This window comes from Pelodiscus sinensis, chromosome 1 (genome assembly GCF_052426305.1).
Source record: "Pelodiscus sinensis isolate ZL-2025 chromosome 1, ASM5242630v1, whole genome shotgun sequence".
Taxonomy (NCBI): domain Eukaryota; kingdom Metazoa; phylum Chordata; order Testudines; family Trionychidae; genus Pelodiscus; species Pelodiscus sinensis.
In genome coordinates this window covers 116,915,663-116,930,598 of record NC_143052.1, presented here as the reverse complement: position 1 = coordinate 116,930,598, position 14,936 = coordinate 116,915,663, and positions in this window count along the sequence as shown.

Sequence of the window (14,936 nt, the reverse complement as noted above, 5' to 3'; positions counted from 1 at the left end):
ATTTATGAGGTGCTTGCAACTAGGATGACAAGATGTCCCAGTATGATTAGGACTGTCCTGATAAGCTCTGTCTTATAAATGCAACTACGCCTAACCTCCTCCCCCCCCTCCCCAAAGTGCCCCAGTTTTTCACAGTTGGTGGTCACCCTGGTTACAATTCAATGGCTATCAGTTTAAATACTGTAAAGTGTTTTGGTAGTCTTTGGAATGATAGGAACTCTCTACTGGTGTGTGGTTCCCAGGAGTCTAAGGGTTGTAAGGCACTTTTCATATTACCTGCCCTTAGCATGAAGAAGCCTTGTCTATACTTGCTGTTAATGAGTTCCCTGAAACCACCAGCCTGTGGCAATACAAAGCCTCCACCAGCCTCTGTCTCTCACTAACTCCCTGAATTACTCAAGCATCCCTCTTGATTGCACAGCCCCTGTTCCACTGAAACTGCACAGAACTCTTAGATCTGCACTGGCTTGGAAGAGTCAATTCAGGATCACCACACTCCCTAACAGATAGCACTTTATGTGATATTATCCAGTGAGATTCAGTGGTAAGTAAGAATACTGGAAGTAAATGGCTACAAAGAAAACAAAATCATAACACACTTTAAGAGACCAAACTTAACTAACACCAGACTCTCCTATCTCTTGCAAGACAGCTTCCAAGCTCTTTCCACAATCTCTGCAAGCTCTTCTGAGCTCTTTCCACAGTCTTTGCAATCAATTTAGTTGAAACCTCTCCTTCTAAAATCAATGAGCAGCTTATCCTCACAGACTGAAGGTCTAACTGGGGGTTCATCTGTAATACAAAAATAGTTTTAAAAGTTCATTTCTTAAACAGAATAAATCCTGCACTTTTTGTTATTTCCTCCAGCCTCTGTAATCCACTGATTAGCATTTTACTAAGAATGTAAATGGGTGTCCATTGTCAACAATACAACAGGCAATTTGCCTATGACCAGCCAGCATGAGATAAACAGGTCTATCCCTGATTTCTTTGCCAGGGTACGTGGATTACCACTTGGTGATTTGCCTTAACTCATAGACCCAGAGAACATAATGTTTAGCATTTGTACCTTACTCTTAACATATTTTGTGTACATATATCTCACAATGTTTATGATCACCAGTGTGCCACAGGTTTTCATTAGAGACTTTACATGGCACTGTTTTGGTGATCTCAGGAGATCCCTGTATCCTCTACACATTGGCATCAAGAAGTCCTTGGGTCACAACATGCAAAACATGAACAATGTAATAACAATAAGACCTGTATGGATAAATCCTACAGAATTCTAAAAATTACTAGAGTCTGGGAAAAGTTTTCAGAAGCCCCTAAATAACTGAGCTTTCTGGTAGGAAAAGAAGTCCAGGTTTTGTTCAGAAAAGCGGGATTGGCCAACCACTTCAAACACAATAAGAATCAAGTTGATTTTTTTTTAACCTTGGAAAAATATAAAATTACTTTTGGCTTTATAGTTAAAACTACAAATAAGGCCCAGTCTCCTCCCTTAAAGCTCTGATCCAGGTATAAACTCCTGTGGTGTTTGAATCAAGGATATGCTCAACACATGGACATATCTATTGACATGTTCGATTATAAAAAGAGAAATATAAGTCAAAGAGTAAACTGAATTGGCCTCTGAAGAGTTACTGTGCCAGATTTGGAGAATATAATCAATCACTTAAAGGCGCGGGGCACTGAAATTCTATAGTCATATAGGGACCATAGACAGTCATGCTTTAAATGAAAATCTTAGTACAACTGTGCAATAATATAACATGAGATAATGAAGACAACAATATAATAATAGAAGGGACCAAATTCATCCTTGGCGTGACTCTTGCCCAAGGGGTTCATACTGCACAAATAGAATAGTCACTATGACAGGAAACAAAATGAATCTACATAGGTTTTGAGACAACAGAAGTTATCAGTTCTAAGGCAACAATCAAACATCAAGGGCCTGTTGAAAATGCAAAGCACTATTGTGGCTTTCTGTCTTGCAGGTGTAGTAAAACAGCAACAACAAGCTGAGACAGAACATGGCATTCTGCTTGCTTGCGCTGAGCAAATAGTTCATAACTAATCATATAGTCAATGAATTTCAATACTTCAGCATAATCAAAATATTGTCACAAACTGCAACTTTCCAGGAAACAGGGTCAAACTCTGCTTTAATTTACAGCATTTCAATTATTTTAATTTAATTTATTGTTGACAGTAGGAAGTATAATTTAGACCCATGTGTTTCTCCATTTTATGGCAAAGATATTATCTAATGGCTTCAGTGATTATGCCTGTTACTTTCTGTATCACAACAGAAGACAATATCAGAAGTACAATTATTATTATTTATACTGACCTATTAGTCTGTGCAGTAGAAGACACAAGACAGAGATTACCTCACTCAGGTTAAAGCTGACTTAAATCTGGAGTAACTCCATTATAGTAATTAAAGCTACATCAGTATGTTTGATCAGATTCACACTGTTGCTAATTGCTGGAGACCCCCCAAATAATATGATTTTCAAGCTTTTCTTTGCAAACATAAGTGGTAGCAAATTACTTCTTAAAATGAATGCTGAAATGTACATACCATCACATGATTCCAGGAACTGGGGCTTTAAAAAAGCATTAAATACTGCTGAACTCAGGATGAAATCACAAAAATTAACATCACTGGCAAAGCACTTATAGTCTAGGTTTGGACTCATTCAGTATAGCTAAAAGAATTCCAGTGCAAGTCATTGCAAACACTTGGGAGAGGTGGCTCTTGAAAGTTTCCTAGTATGAAGAGTGTTTTAGGTGGGATGAAAAGTGCATCTTCCTGGTGTATAAGAAAAGCAGAACAAATCCCTGGGATAAGATGGAAGAAGTAGTAAAGTTGAGACTGGGCAAAGGATATAACAGATCTGATGAGGAGAGTGTCTTGGGAGGAACAGGAATAGAAAACGGGAGGAAATTAGTGCATGGATTCTAAATGTTGATGAGCTCCTGAGGGAGACATACATTACAAATTTAAGAATAGTGTGTGATAGATACATTCTGTGCCATCTAGTGGTCATGAAAGACAATATAGATGAGAGCAGGCTAAATACTAAAAAAAAACCTGTTCACAAATGACTAACTTGATATGGGTCATGCACATTTGTTCACTGAGTAGTATTTAACTATTTAGAAAGCTAATCAAATGATAAATAAAAATTATACTTACCAGTATTTGATTAAACATGATCGACTTCAGACAGTAGAAATAGGAAATTATTTTTAAAAATAGGTAGAGTTTAAAGAACAACAACTTTCCAAAGACTCAGAAGTCAGCATGATCCCTATATAGCTACATAATCATCTAATCTAATCCAATCCTTTCTCCTCTTTTCCCTTATCCATCTATATGTAAGCCTATTTATTTTGTCAGGTCCAATATTTATATAAATCTTTGAGGGCATGGACTGTCTAATATTGTTTATGTACACAATACTTAGTGATAGAGGGCCCTTATCCTTTTTTGTGACCTCTAGACAGTACCGAATACTAATAATTGTAATAGAAATTGGTCGACAATTTATACACAATGGATTGTTCAAAGCTGTTACAGTGATAGGTATCATCAATAGAAACCTAGATAGAGATAATTTAGCGCTTTTAAAGAATCGTAAATACATTGTTTAAAAAACCTGTGGCCTAGAGAAACAGAAGCGGCATAACACTTGTATTCATATTCATTACTTTAAATTCTATAGAGGAATAATTCCCCGTTTCATTCACCTTTTATTTCCTTATACTTCAACAGATATTCAAGGAGAGGGCTGAATAACCTGCATTGACACTACCATGAAATCGCAGCCTTGTAAAAGTCAATGAGAGTTTGCCATTGACTTCAATGGGACAAGGACTTCAGCTTGTATTTCTGTGGCCATAATTCTTAAAAACTTAATAGTCTTGTCTTTTGTGCAGTGTGCTCTGTGCTGCGTTCTTAATTTGCCATGTTTATTATTTGCACTCTGTACTGCTTATCTCAGCTCTTGGATGAGCATTGAGTACATGCTATATATTAACTATATCCATGATCTTTAAATTGAATAAACCCATCAATAAAACTTTATTTTAAAAATACAACTCCCCCAGACACCATAGGAAGGTGTCCTGTCTATGAGTACAAATGTTGAAAAAACATGACAAGGGGAAAAGCTATCATAAATCTTTCTAGGCTGTGTAGTTATAGGCTCTGAGTTTCACATGAAGGGTGTCAGCTGATTCGATAATCCTCCCTACCACAATGATTAATAAATGTGTTTTAAAAATAACTATATCTATTCTTTCAATTTGCCTTCTAAAAGGTATCCAGAACACCATCTCAATATACTCAAAAACACCCTCATAAGAGCATAAAGATGAAAAATATCAGTCTTTAATTTTACCCCAATTATATACACAATGCTTCATAAATTTGGCTCTGACAATATTTTTCTTTTTCTCTATATACAACATTAATCTCTGCTTCTCACACTAATCCTAACATTTAAAGATAGAACAAAACAAACCATCCCTAAATCCTTTTAAATGTCTTGTTAACCTTTAATTTTTGTTAAAATCAAGCTTTCAGAGGGTCTCTTAAGTCTCCATACAATAAACTGTGACTGAGTAGTCTAGATCAGTGTTTCTTAAACTATGATCCTCAAAACACTAGTGTTCCGTGAACAACTCGCAGGTGTGCCATGACCTCTTCTTTGTCTTTGTCTTTGTCTTTTTTTGGCTGACATTTTTTTTTTTTTTGAAGAAAATTTTAATAGATGTTCTGCATAAATAAAATACTATTGTTTGGTGTTCCGTGGTCTCAAAAAGTTTAAGAAACACTGGTCTAGATAAGTAAAATATTTAATCCCTGGTCCTTCATTGAGAGGCCCACTGACAGAACCCTATACCCATTTGGAGCCCCACTGAATTTACTGGGACGCCATGCATATTTCATTTTAAGATCAGGGCATGAGCTATTAGTGGAGCTTAGTATCTATGCACTTGCACTCACATCTCACCTACAAACTACTCTCAGGAACAAGACAGATAGAGTGGGGGAGGTCTAGGTTGGACATTAGGAAAAACTATTTCACTAGGAGGGTGATAAAGCACTGGAATGGGTTACCTAGGGAGATGGTGGAATCTTCATCCCTAGAGGTTTTTAAGTCTCAGCTTGTCAAAGCCCTGGCTGGGATGATTTAGTTGGGATTGGTCCTGTTTTGGGTGGGGGGCTGAACTCGATGACCTCCTGAGGTCTCTTCCAGCTCTATGGTTCTATGAGTTGAAGATGCAAATTTTGCACCTTCATTTTTAGTCCCCCCAAGAGTTAGGGGCCATTTTGATCCCAGGTTTCACATTATCCTTTTATAGATATGGTAATTATTTGCAAAATCTGGGATTATGGATCTGAGATATTGCTGTAGACTCATCTCTAGGCATCACTTGGTTAATGTAAAATTAAGGCTGAGAGATGAAGCATTCAAAGTCATTAGGATCCCACAGCAATGTTACCCTGGGCACACTGCATACAAATAGCATTGCATGTTCTTGTTATCCCTGTTACATATAAACTTTAAAGTACTGCACTAGTATGTAAATTAGCCGATAGCCTTCAACATGCAGGATGGACAGTGAGACCTAATTAATGTTGTGATAGAAATCTAGCTGTTGAAATATCCTACTTTTTGCATGCTTGATGTAACAGTTGCACTCCCATCTATGTTTAAATCAATTAATGGAAATAAAATCAGCTCTGTCAGCACAATATATTCCTTTGATAATCTGCACAAATTTCCTTTTTCACTGTATCTAGGCCAATTAAGAACATTCTATTGCACAGAAAAACCCTTGTTCAATTAATATAATATAGCTTAGCTAACATGCTGTCTTTCATTAGACAAACAATTTGAAACAGGGACATGGTATATATGGTCATGCCAATTTTCTTCCACAATTTGATCTGAGGAAGTGGGTCTGGCCCACGAAAGCTCATCACCTAATAAACCATCTTGTTAGTCTTTAAAGTGCTACATAGTCCTGTATTTTGTTCCTCTGGATTTAAACCATCATAAATAACAGCAGGATCTAGCCCCATAGCTCTTCTGCTAAACCGAATAATGTCCACTGCCTAGCAAGTGAAGCATGAGAAAATGAACACAACTCTTGATCAATTAAATACTGTAATGGTTCACAATCTAAATAAATTGGATGGGACAATCTATAATCACTCAAACTTTCTTAACACAATTCCTTTGCAGGTTTTCTGATAGGTAGCTTAGCAGTGGCTGCCTATTTATTAACTTTACTGTCTGTACCATCACCTTGAATTTAGGCCTAAATTAAATAATAGACATAGAAACAAACAAGAGATTTAAATGATATTTAAGTCAAAACAATTCTATATGCTGATTCATGGTGGGAGGAGAGTGTTCCTATGCATCAGTTTATTCATTGGGTAACATGAAAGAATTTTACTGTACTGTTCCCATTGCCTGGGGCTCAGTAAATTATTAGAATTAATGCACATTCAGCTAGCCTTATCAAAACCATTTTTCATCCTAAAGATCCCCAAACAGTCTAAAGTTTTATTAACACGGTAAAAAGAAAGATCACTCACCAGCCACTGAAATGCTGCTCCTGCTGGATTGGAACAAAAACGCCCAATCTAAATCAGCAACACGGAGGAAAAATTTACTACAGAGTAATTGTGGGAATGCCAAAACAGCTGTGGTCTCTGGCTGAGGACAGGGAAGGTTTTATGCTAACTCTGGCAAACTATAGTCAGACAGAGAACAGGAGATTCTCTGAAGATGCTAAGAAACTGGTAACTCCAGTGCAGCAGATTCCATATTTCCAGTGGATTTTAACTGGTGGTTTTCCTTGGACAGTACAACAGCAGGCAATGGCCAAACAAGCTCCTGGGGCTCTAGTAAGAAGTTGTCAGGTTGCTTTATTATTGCCCTCTGATGTGACTACTGCTATGGAACCCTGATCAAGGAGATTACAAAAGCAGCAGTGAATGCAGAACTATGAGAGCAAGATCTGCAGGTTCAAGCTTGTCCAGATGGAGGTGAGAGCTCCCCCACTCTGTAATGATGTGGTGAACTAAGGTGTTGAAGAAGGAGTTGAAGTAGAAGCTAAGTATGTGGAAGAACATCGCCGCCATTTGAAAATGGAATTATAAGCATGGGGGTAGCTCTGGTAGCAGTCATAGTGGCCTCCACGATTGCACCTTGCTACTGCCGTACCCGAGCCAAAAAGGCATCTTCCAAGGTGGAGGTAAGTGGATTCAGCAAAGAGGCATTATGGGATGCATTATTGACCCATAATGGAAAACTCCATGGCTATGTCTACACTGGCAGAACATCTTGTGCAAGGGTTCTTGTGCAAGAAGTCTTGCGCAAGAAAATGTCCACACTGCCATGTGAGAGATGTGCTTTTGCACAAGAGCGCCCATGGCATTGTGGACACTCTCTTGCGCAAGAAAGCTCCGATGGCCATTTTAGCCATAGAGGTTTCTTGTGCAAGAAACCCCTGCCGAGCGTCCACACTGCCCTCTTGCACAAAAGCCCCTGCGCAAGAGGGCTTACACCTGTTAAAAAAGAGAGTAGCTCTTGTGCAAGAAGCCCTCTCTTACCACGCCATATTGTAAATCTTCTTCCACAAGAGAGGGTGGACAGTGTGGACGCTCTGCAGATTCTTGTGCAAGAACCCGCCAGTGTAGACATAGCCCATGGGGATTCTTAGATTAAGCCCTTCTGGGGTTTCAGGCTTATGTTTGGAGGATTCTTGTGAGATCAAAAGCATAGCCACACAAAATAAAAGCCTAACAGCATCTCTCACCACATTCATTTCTTGTGGGTTAAGTTCTTCCACACCCCGCCAAAAACCACCTATAAACTAAAATGGCATCAGTCTAGTAATTCTACTATTTTTAGAGCTCTGAGGTTGGGACCTCTAGACAGCATCACCTTTCTCTCTTTATGGTTCCAAGTCTACCTAGTGTCAGCTGCACCTGATTATTCTCAGCTGGAGAAACCAACCCAAGCTAAGTGAAAAATGGCATCTATTTACTCAAGAGATCTGCTCCCTGTGTATAATTAGTCATCTGCTGACACTTGTGAAGAAGTTCATGTTTTTTCTAGTTAGCACTGCAAAGCTAACAGCAAGTGAATTCTCTCACTTCTGTAGCATTGTCAGTTCTTAATAAGGTTCAATTAGATGTCACTGATGGCAGAATTTGGACTGTAGGATCTTCATGACTGGTGATGATAGACAAGAAAGGATAAACCCAACTTCCCAGATGGAGGACTGGCAAACAAACAAAACAAGAAAACTGTATTTTGCATGTGAAACTGAACATTTTGTCTAAGTAGTTTTCATATAACAACAAAGATAAGTCTTCACAGTGCCACTCATAAGTGTGTTGCTATCTCTTGTCTCCAAATCTATTCTTACAACTGCTGTCATGCCTGAAAAATACTCAATAGCAACCAGACATTTGGTGTTGTGACTGCTGCTTATTAAATCTCATTATTACCTTATGGTCCCCATCTGTTTATTGAATCCACCTGCTGTTTCTTGTCTCTACCTTACCTTGTAAAATCTCTGGGGGCAAGAACCACTATTTTGTTGTGTATTCTGCTGCATACATCATGTAGGGTCCCAATTTTTAACTGTGTCTTTAGATGCAAGTGCAATACAAATAACATAGAAGAATTACCCATTCAGCACACAAAGTATGATAATTATTGGTAAAAAAAATCAAGATTGATAAGTTATTGCTACAGAGAAGAGCCCACAAAAGGAAATAGACACAAATGTAAAGATATCAAATATATAGAAGTCTGATGTTAAACAAGAACCTTTTGCTGTTCATACTATTATTGATCATTTCACTGATAGAAATACAGAAACTAGAATCTTATGTTACATGGCAAATTGATAAAAACACACAATCATAATTTTTTTAATATTAATCCATTGAGACTTGACTACATAGCCCTTCCTCAGGTAAACTTACATTCAGGCTGTGTCTAGACTGGCCAGTTTTTCCAGAAAATCAGCCGCTTTCCGTAAAAACTTGCCAGCTCTCTACACTGGCCGCTTGAATTTCCGCAAAAACACTGACCTCCTCCTGTAAGAAATCAGTGCTTCTTGCAGAAATACTATTCTGCTCCCGTTCAGGCAAAAGTCCCTTTTGTGCAAAGCTTTTGTGCAAAAGGGCCAGTGTAGAGAGCTGGCAAGTTTTTACGGAGCTGGCTCAGATTTGTTTTCTGCAAAAAAAGCCCCGATCGCGAAAATGGCAATCGGGCCTTTTTTGCGGAAAAGCGCGTCTCGATTGGCACAGACGCTTTTCCGCAAAAAGTTCTTTTGCGGAAAAGCACCCATGCCAATCTAGATGCTCTGTTCTGAAAATGCTTTTAATGGAAAACTTTTCCGTTAAAAGCATTTCCGGAAAATCATGCCAATCTAGACTCAGCCTCCTAGAATTCTGTCTGAATGAAAACTGTACATCTGGCGCCATGATCTATGACTGAATAAACTGACTTTGAAACAAAAAATTGTGAGAAGCATAGTTATGGCTGCTCATCTAGAATGAAAGATGAGGAAAAATTAGTTCAGTATTGGTAGTATTTTATCACTTCTTCAGAAAAGATTGCATTCTTAAATAAGTTCATCATTAGGTCTTCAACATCTCATATGCTAAGATCAGAAGAACTTTTCTTTTTTCCATTGTTTGGCACAAGATCTGTTTGGCTGGAGCTGGGCTGTATCTGTTGTGGGCCCAAAGCTAGAATATCTAGCTAACACGAATGAGGAAAAGTTCTATTTATAACTACTGTGGGCAGCTCTTAATCAGTGAACTTTTTTCTGCCCTGATCAGCCTTATCATAACCTTTACAGGAATATACCTTTCCTCCTGTAATGAATTATGAGACCTAAGGTTTGTTAGGCTGCTTCCCTTCCTGCCTCCCCTACCTTTCCCCAATTCGTTGCAATCAGTTAAACAGGGTAAAAGAATGAAAAGAATTAGGGACAAGAAAAGCTGCTAACCACAAATCTGACAGAATTGAAGTAACAAGGAAGATTCATTCAGGTATTTATGAGCTCACTCCAGTGACACTGCTAAATGTAAATCAAATCCAGCCGATTCTCTGGAGTGTTCTGAGCCGTCAGTTTAGATTGATATTTTCTCCTCAATCTGTCTCACCCTTTGCCCATGTGTGTAATGGGAGATGATTTTTCTACAAAGAATGAAATCAGAAGTTAGACTGTGTCTAGACTACATGCCTCTGTCGTCAGAGGCATGTAGATTAGACACATAGGCAAAGGCAAATGAAGCCGCGATTTAAATGATCACGGCTTCATTTACATTTACATGGCTGCCGCGCTGAGCCGACAAACAGCTGATCAGCTGTTTGTCCACTCAGCGCGCTAGTCTGGACGCTCCCCTGCCGACATCAAAGCCCTTTGTCGGCAGCCCCGTTATTCCTTGTGGGACGAGGTTTACTGGGGCTGCCGACAAAGGGCTTTGATGTCGGCAGGGGAGCGTCCAGACTAGCGCGCTGAGCAGACAAACAGCTGATCAGCTGTTTGTCGGCTCAGTGCGGCAGCCATGTAAATGTAAATGAAGCCGCGATCATTTAAATCGCGGCTTCATTTGCCTTTGCCAAAACAACAAATCTACATGGCTTCGTCGACGGAGCCATGTAGTTTAGACATACCCTTAGTGACCACAGACAGTCTTAACATGCTCGCGGAAAGCTTGCAGGACCCTGCTGTTGTGAGGAGAAAGTGGTAGGCTGGAACCTATGGGTGGTGTCAATTCTGAAGTATTTTTAATCTTTGTCTCTGATCTTTTTGCTCCGCATCCTAGTCTCCTGCCAGGGCCTGTTCACTAGTTCTTGGGGGAAAGGAGAAGCCATAGCTGAAGAGAGTACTGATCTGGAGTGAAAAGTTGAAGAAAGATATGGTGAATGTGAAGCAGAAGCCTTGACACAGGCTGGATCGGATTGTCTGAATCAAGGGGTCTCAAACTTCATTGCACCATGACTACTTCTGATAACAAAGATAACTACACAACACTCTGTGTGTTCATGCATGTGTGTGTGCACATGCACGTACACATGCACTGGAAGCTGAAGTGCAAGTGCTTACACAGGGGGACTTCAATCTGAGCTCTGCCATCCAGGGCTGAATCCCAAGGATGTGGATTTTGGATTTAGATGGAGAGATGTGTTCTCAAGCTTCAGCCTCAGTAAATCTAACATGAGCCCTGGTGACCCCCTTTAAATCATAGAACTGGAAGGGACCTTGAAAGGTCATCAAGTCCAGTTCTCTGCCCTCACAGCAGGACCAAGCACTGTCTAGATCATCCCTGACAAGTGTCTGTCTAACCTGCTCTTAGGTCACATCCCACTTTTGGGTCAGCAACTCGAAGTTTGAGAACCACCAATCTATTTGTCTGTGCTTTGCATGGGGAAAGGAAGGATAGATTTGAAGGGACTGGGAAAATTAATGGGATTATATTCAAGGTGTGCTGTAGGGGGTAATCAAGAGACTGGTAGGCTCATTGCAAGAGGGAAGACAAAGCCAGAGAGATCAAGGAGAACCAAGAAGGGAATCTTAGAATTCCAGAGATAAGTATGTGTTCTTACGGTTCTAAGAACAGTTCAGTAAACACCCCTCCTTCAGGGTTGAATTAGGAACTATTGGGCAGAGTTCTTTGTTATGAAAGTCCTTGTGTCTAGGCATATTTGCACCTTTGATTTTTGCAAGTGCTAGTAAAGTTATTCTCTGTTCTTCAAAAGATGTGAATGTTTATTGGCACTCCCCAAAGGCTGTAGCCTATAGAACCTAATGGTAGCTTTTCAGCTCACATTACAGAGTCTAGATAGATCATGCTGTAATATAGAAAGGCTATATCTACACTAGTGTGGGAGTGTAATTTCCAGCTTTGGGTAGCATAGTCTCACTAATTCTGATTGAGCTAGCATGCTAAAACTAGAAGTCTAGTCACAGTGGTGCAAAGAGTAGGAGGGGCTAAAAGCCCTGAATAGAATCCCAACTGAAATGTTCCTACTCAGGGCAGCCAGTCTCCTCTGCCATTCATATACCCACAGCTACATTTCTGTTTTTAGCATGTCATGTGATGTGTGGACATGCCTACTTAGGATGGAAATTGCATGCTCCAGTGTAGCTAGGCCCTGAGAGATGACTGGTGTACCACCGCACTCCTAGTGGTAGTCTGCCATGGTGTTCATTACAGAACTGCATTTCCTTGTGTTTGTGCCCATTTTCTGTTTGAGGTAATCAAACAGATTGGCGAAGAGGTTTACTGGCAAGAATAGTCACTGGGCAAGTTTTCATCAAATATTAGAGAAGTGTGAACTTTGAGTTAATCAATGTGTATGTTCACACCAGCAATCTCAGAGTTATACCTACCAGGTCAGGAAACAAATAGCACCATTGGACAAATAATCATAACTGATCACCAGTGTGAATTTGGATATTAAAAAATACCGCCTCTTGGAACAGGGCTATCCATTAAAAGTAAACAACTTATTGCAATAGTGTGTTACATTTGGACAAAGAAATGTTTGGTTGGTGCTATATTATTTTGTTTAAAAAGCACCATTTTGCCTTATATATTTATCAACTAATGTAACTGCAGATGCCCTATTGGGCACTGACCTTCATTTCTTCAAACGTCACCCTTACCATAAGGGGTGCAGCAAAGGTGTATGACATAGCACTCATTGTATCAGTGTGGCTAACGGACCTAATGAAATATCATGAAGGTCCTTTGTGATATTAAATCAACCACGTGGTTTCCAACTTTATCCTTATATGTTTTCAGATCCCTTTGTATCAGAAATCACATGACTTGCTTGTTTTTGTGGGTCAAACAGTGGCTGAATACTATGAACCAAATCCTCAGCTCATGTAAATCAATATAGACCCATGAAGTCAATGACTGTTCTTCAATTTCCACCAAATAAAGACTTGAACCCACATGTGTTGCAATGCCCAGGCACAATGTATGTTAAAGATGTAGTTTAATCTATAAATAGGCATGTCCTTTGGAAAGTGTAAGAGGAATTTTTTAATGTGTTAATTCTTTGTTGTTGGGAGACTAAATGACTAACTCTTGCCAAGACATTCTTGTAAAAACAGCTGTTGAAATTAAGTCAATCATTCCTGGATTTTTAAAAATTAACTAAAACCCCAACAACAACATTTAAACAACAAAGTAATTTAATTTGAGAATATTGACACTAAACCAAAACAAGCTAAGACAGAAGTAACAATTTTTTTTAAAAGATTTGTTCCAGAAGGATTAGAGAAATACCATGTGGTGAAGTGGGCAACTAGGCACAATCACTCTGTTTACCAAGTTAAATACTGTTTACAATGCCAATATTCTGATAATAAATGCATGTTAAATATTGGCCAATAATTATATTTTGTACTTATCCATGGCCTTTCATCTGATCATCTTAAATCTCTTTACAAACACAAATTTATTTTTATTACACCATGGGCGATAGCTAAGGGTGTGTCTAGACTACAGGGTTTTTTTTTTAAAGTGGCCTTTTTTCGAAAAAAAATGTACCTGCATCTAGACTGCTGTGGCAGTAAATCAAAAGAACATGGCGGTTTTGGCGATGGTGGTAAACCTCATTTTACGAGGAATAACGCATTTTTTGACAGAGATCTGTTGAAAAAAGGTGTGTGTGGATGCAGGGAGCCTGTTATTCCGAAAAAAAGGCCTCCAGGAAGAAGCCCTGGTGGACAGTCCATCCTTTACATGCTGAGCACCTCTATGGTTCCTGTCCATAGCCTCTAAAAGGCACAGGCACCCAGATAGGCATTACTGTCAGGAAGCCAGCCAGAGCACCTGTGTAGCCATGTCCAAGCCTCAAGGCCCCCCTGGCCCTTCTCAGGACCGTGAGGAGAATCCACCCAGGGGCACCAAAAGGTGGGCACCAGCCTGGTGAGGGCCAGAAATTAAAAAACTCCTGGAGCTCTGGTCCCAGGAAGAATCCCTGCAGGCCCTGTAGTCGTGCCACAGGAATGCGGACATATATGGGCACATGGTCCAGGGACTGGCCAAGAAAGGGCATCACCCCCGCACCATGGACCAAGTGAGGGCCAACATGAAAGAACTGCGGCAGGGGGTATGCCAAGGCCTGAGACCAGAGCTCCCACTCCGGGGCAGCCCCACAGAGCTGCACATACTATACAGAGTTGGAGCAGATTCTGGGCAGTGGGGAAGCTCAGACTCTACTGCATGTCGTGGAATCCGGGTTACCCGCCATATTGTGGAACAACCCCTGAAGGACGACGACCAGGAAGGAGGGACGGGAAAGCTGCATCCGGAGGAGGAGGAAGAGACAGCAGGGACCCTCTCTCAGGAGCCGGGCCTGTGGACATCGGAGAGCAGGGGCAGCCCATGAGCCTAGGCAAACTAGGCATTAATGGCTGTGCAGGCAGGGGCTGTGCAGGCTAATCGCGCCTTCCGCCTGGGGTGCCAGCTGCCGCAGCCAGCCTCGAACTGCTCCTGTCGGGTAGAGATCATCAGGTGAGTACTTTCAGGGGTCACCACACATGGGCAGGTTGGCAGTGTGGGCAGCCATCTGGTCCCATTGGCACTGTGGGGCCCCTGTGATGCTTTCAGGCTGCTGCCCAACTCACATGTGGTGTCACGTGTAACACCCCTGAGTCTCCTGTCCAAAGGAGAGCCCCTGACAGTGATGGCACGCTCTCGGGGACAGTGGGGGTGCACACAGACATGAATTGTCTCCTCCTCTTTTCCTCCACCCATGAGGGGAGCACCACACCTGCCCCACCACCAGGAGGAACCTGCTCCCCCAGACCCCCAGCTCCTGAGCCCTCACACGCCCAACAGCTGCCCC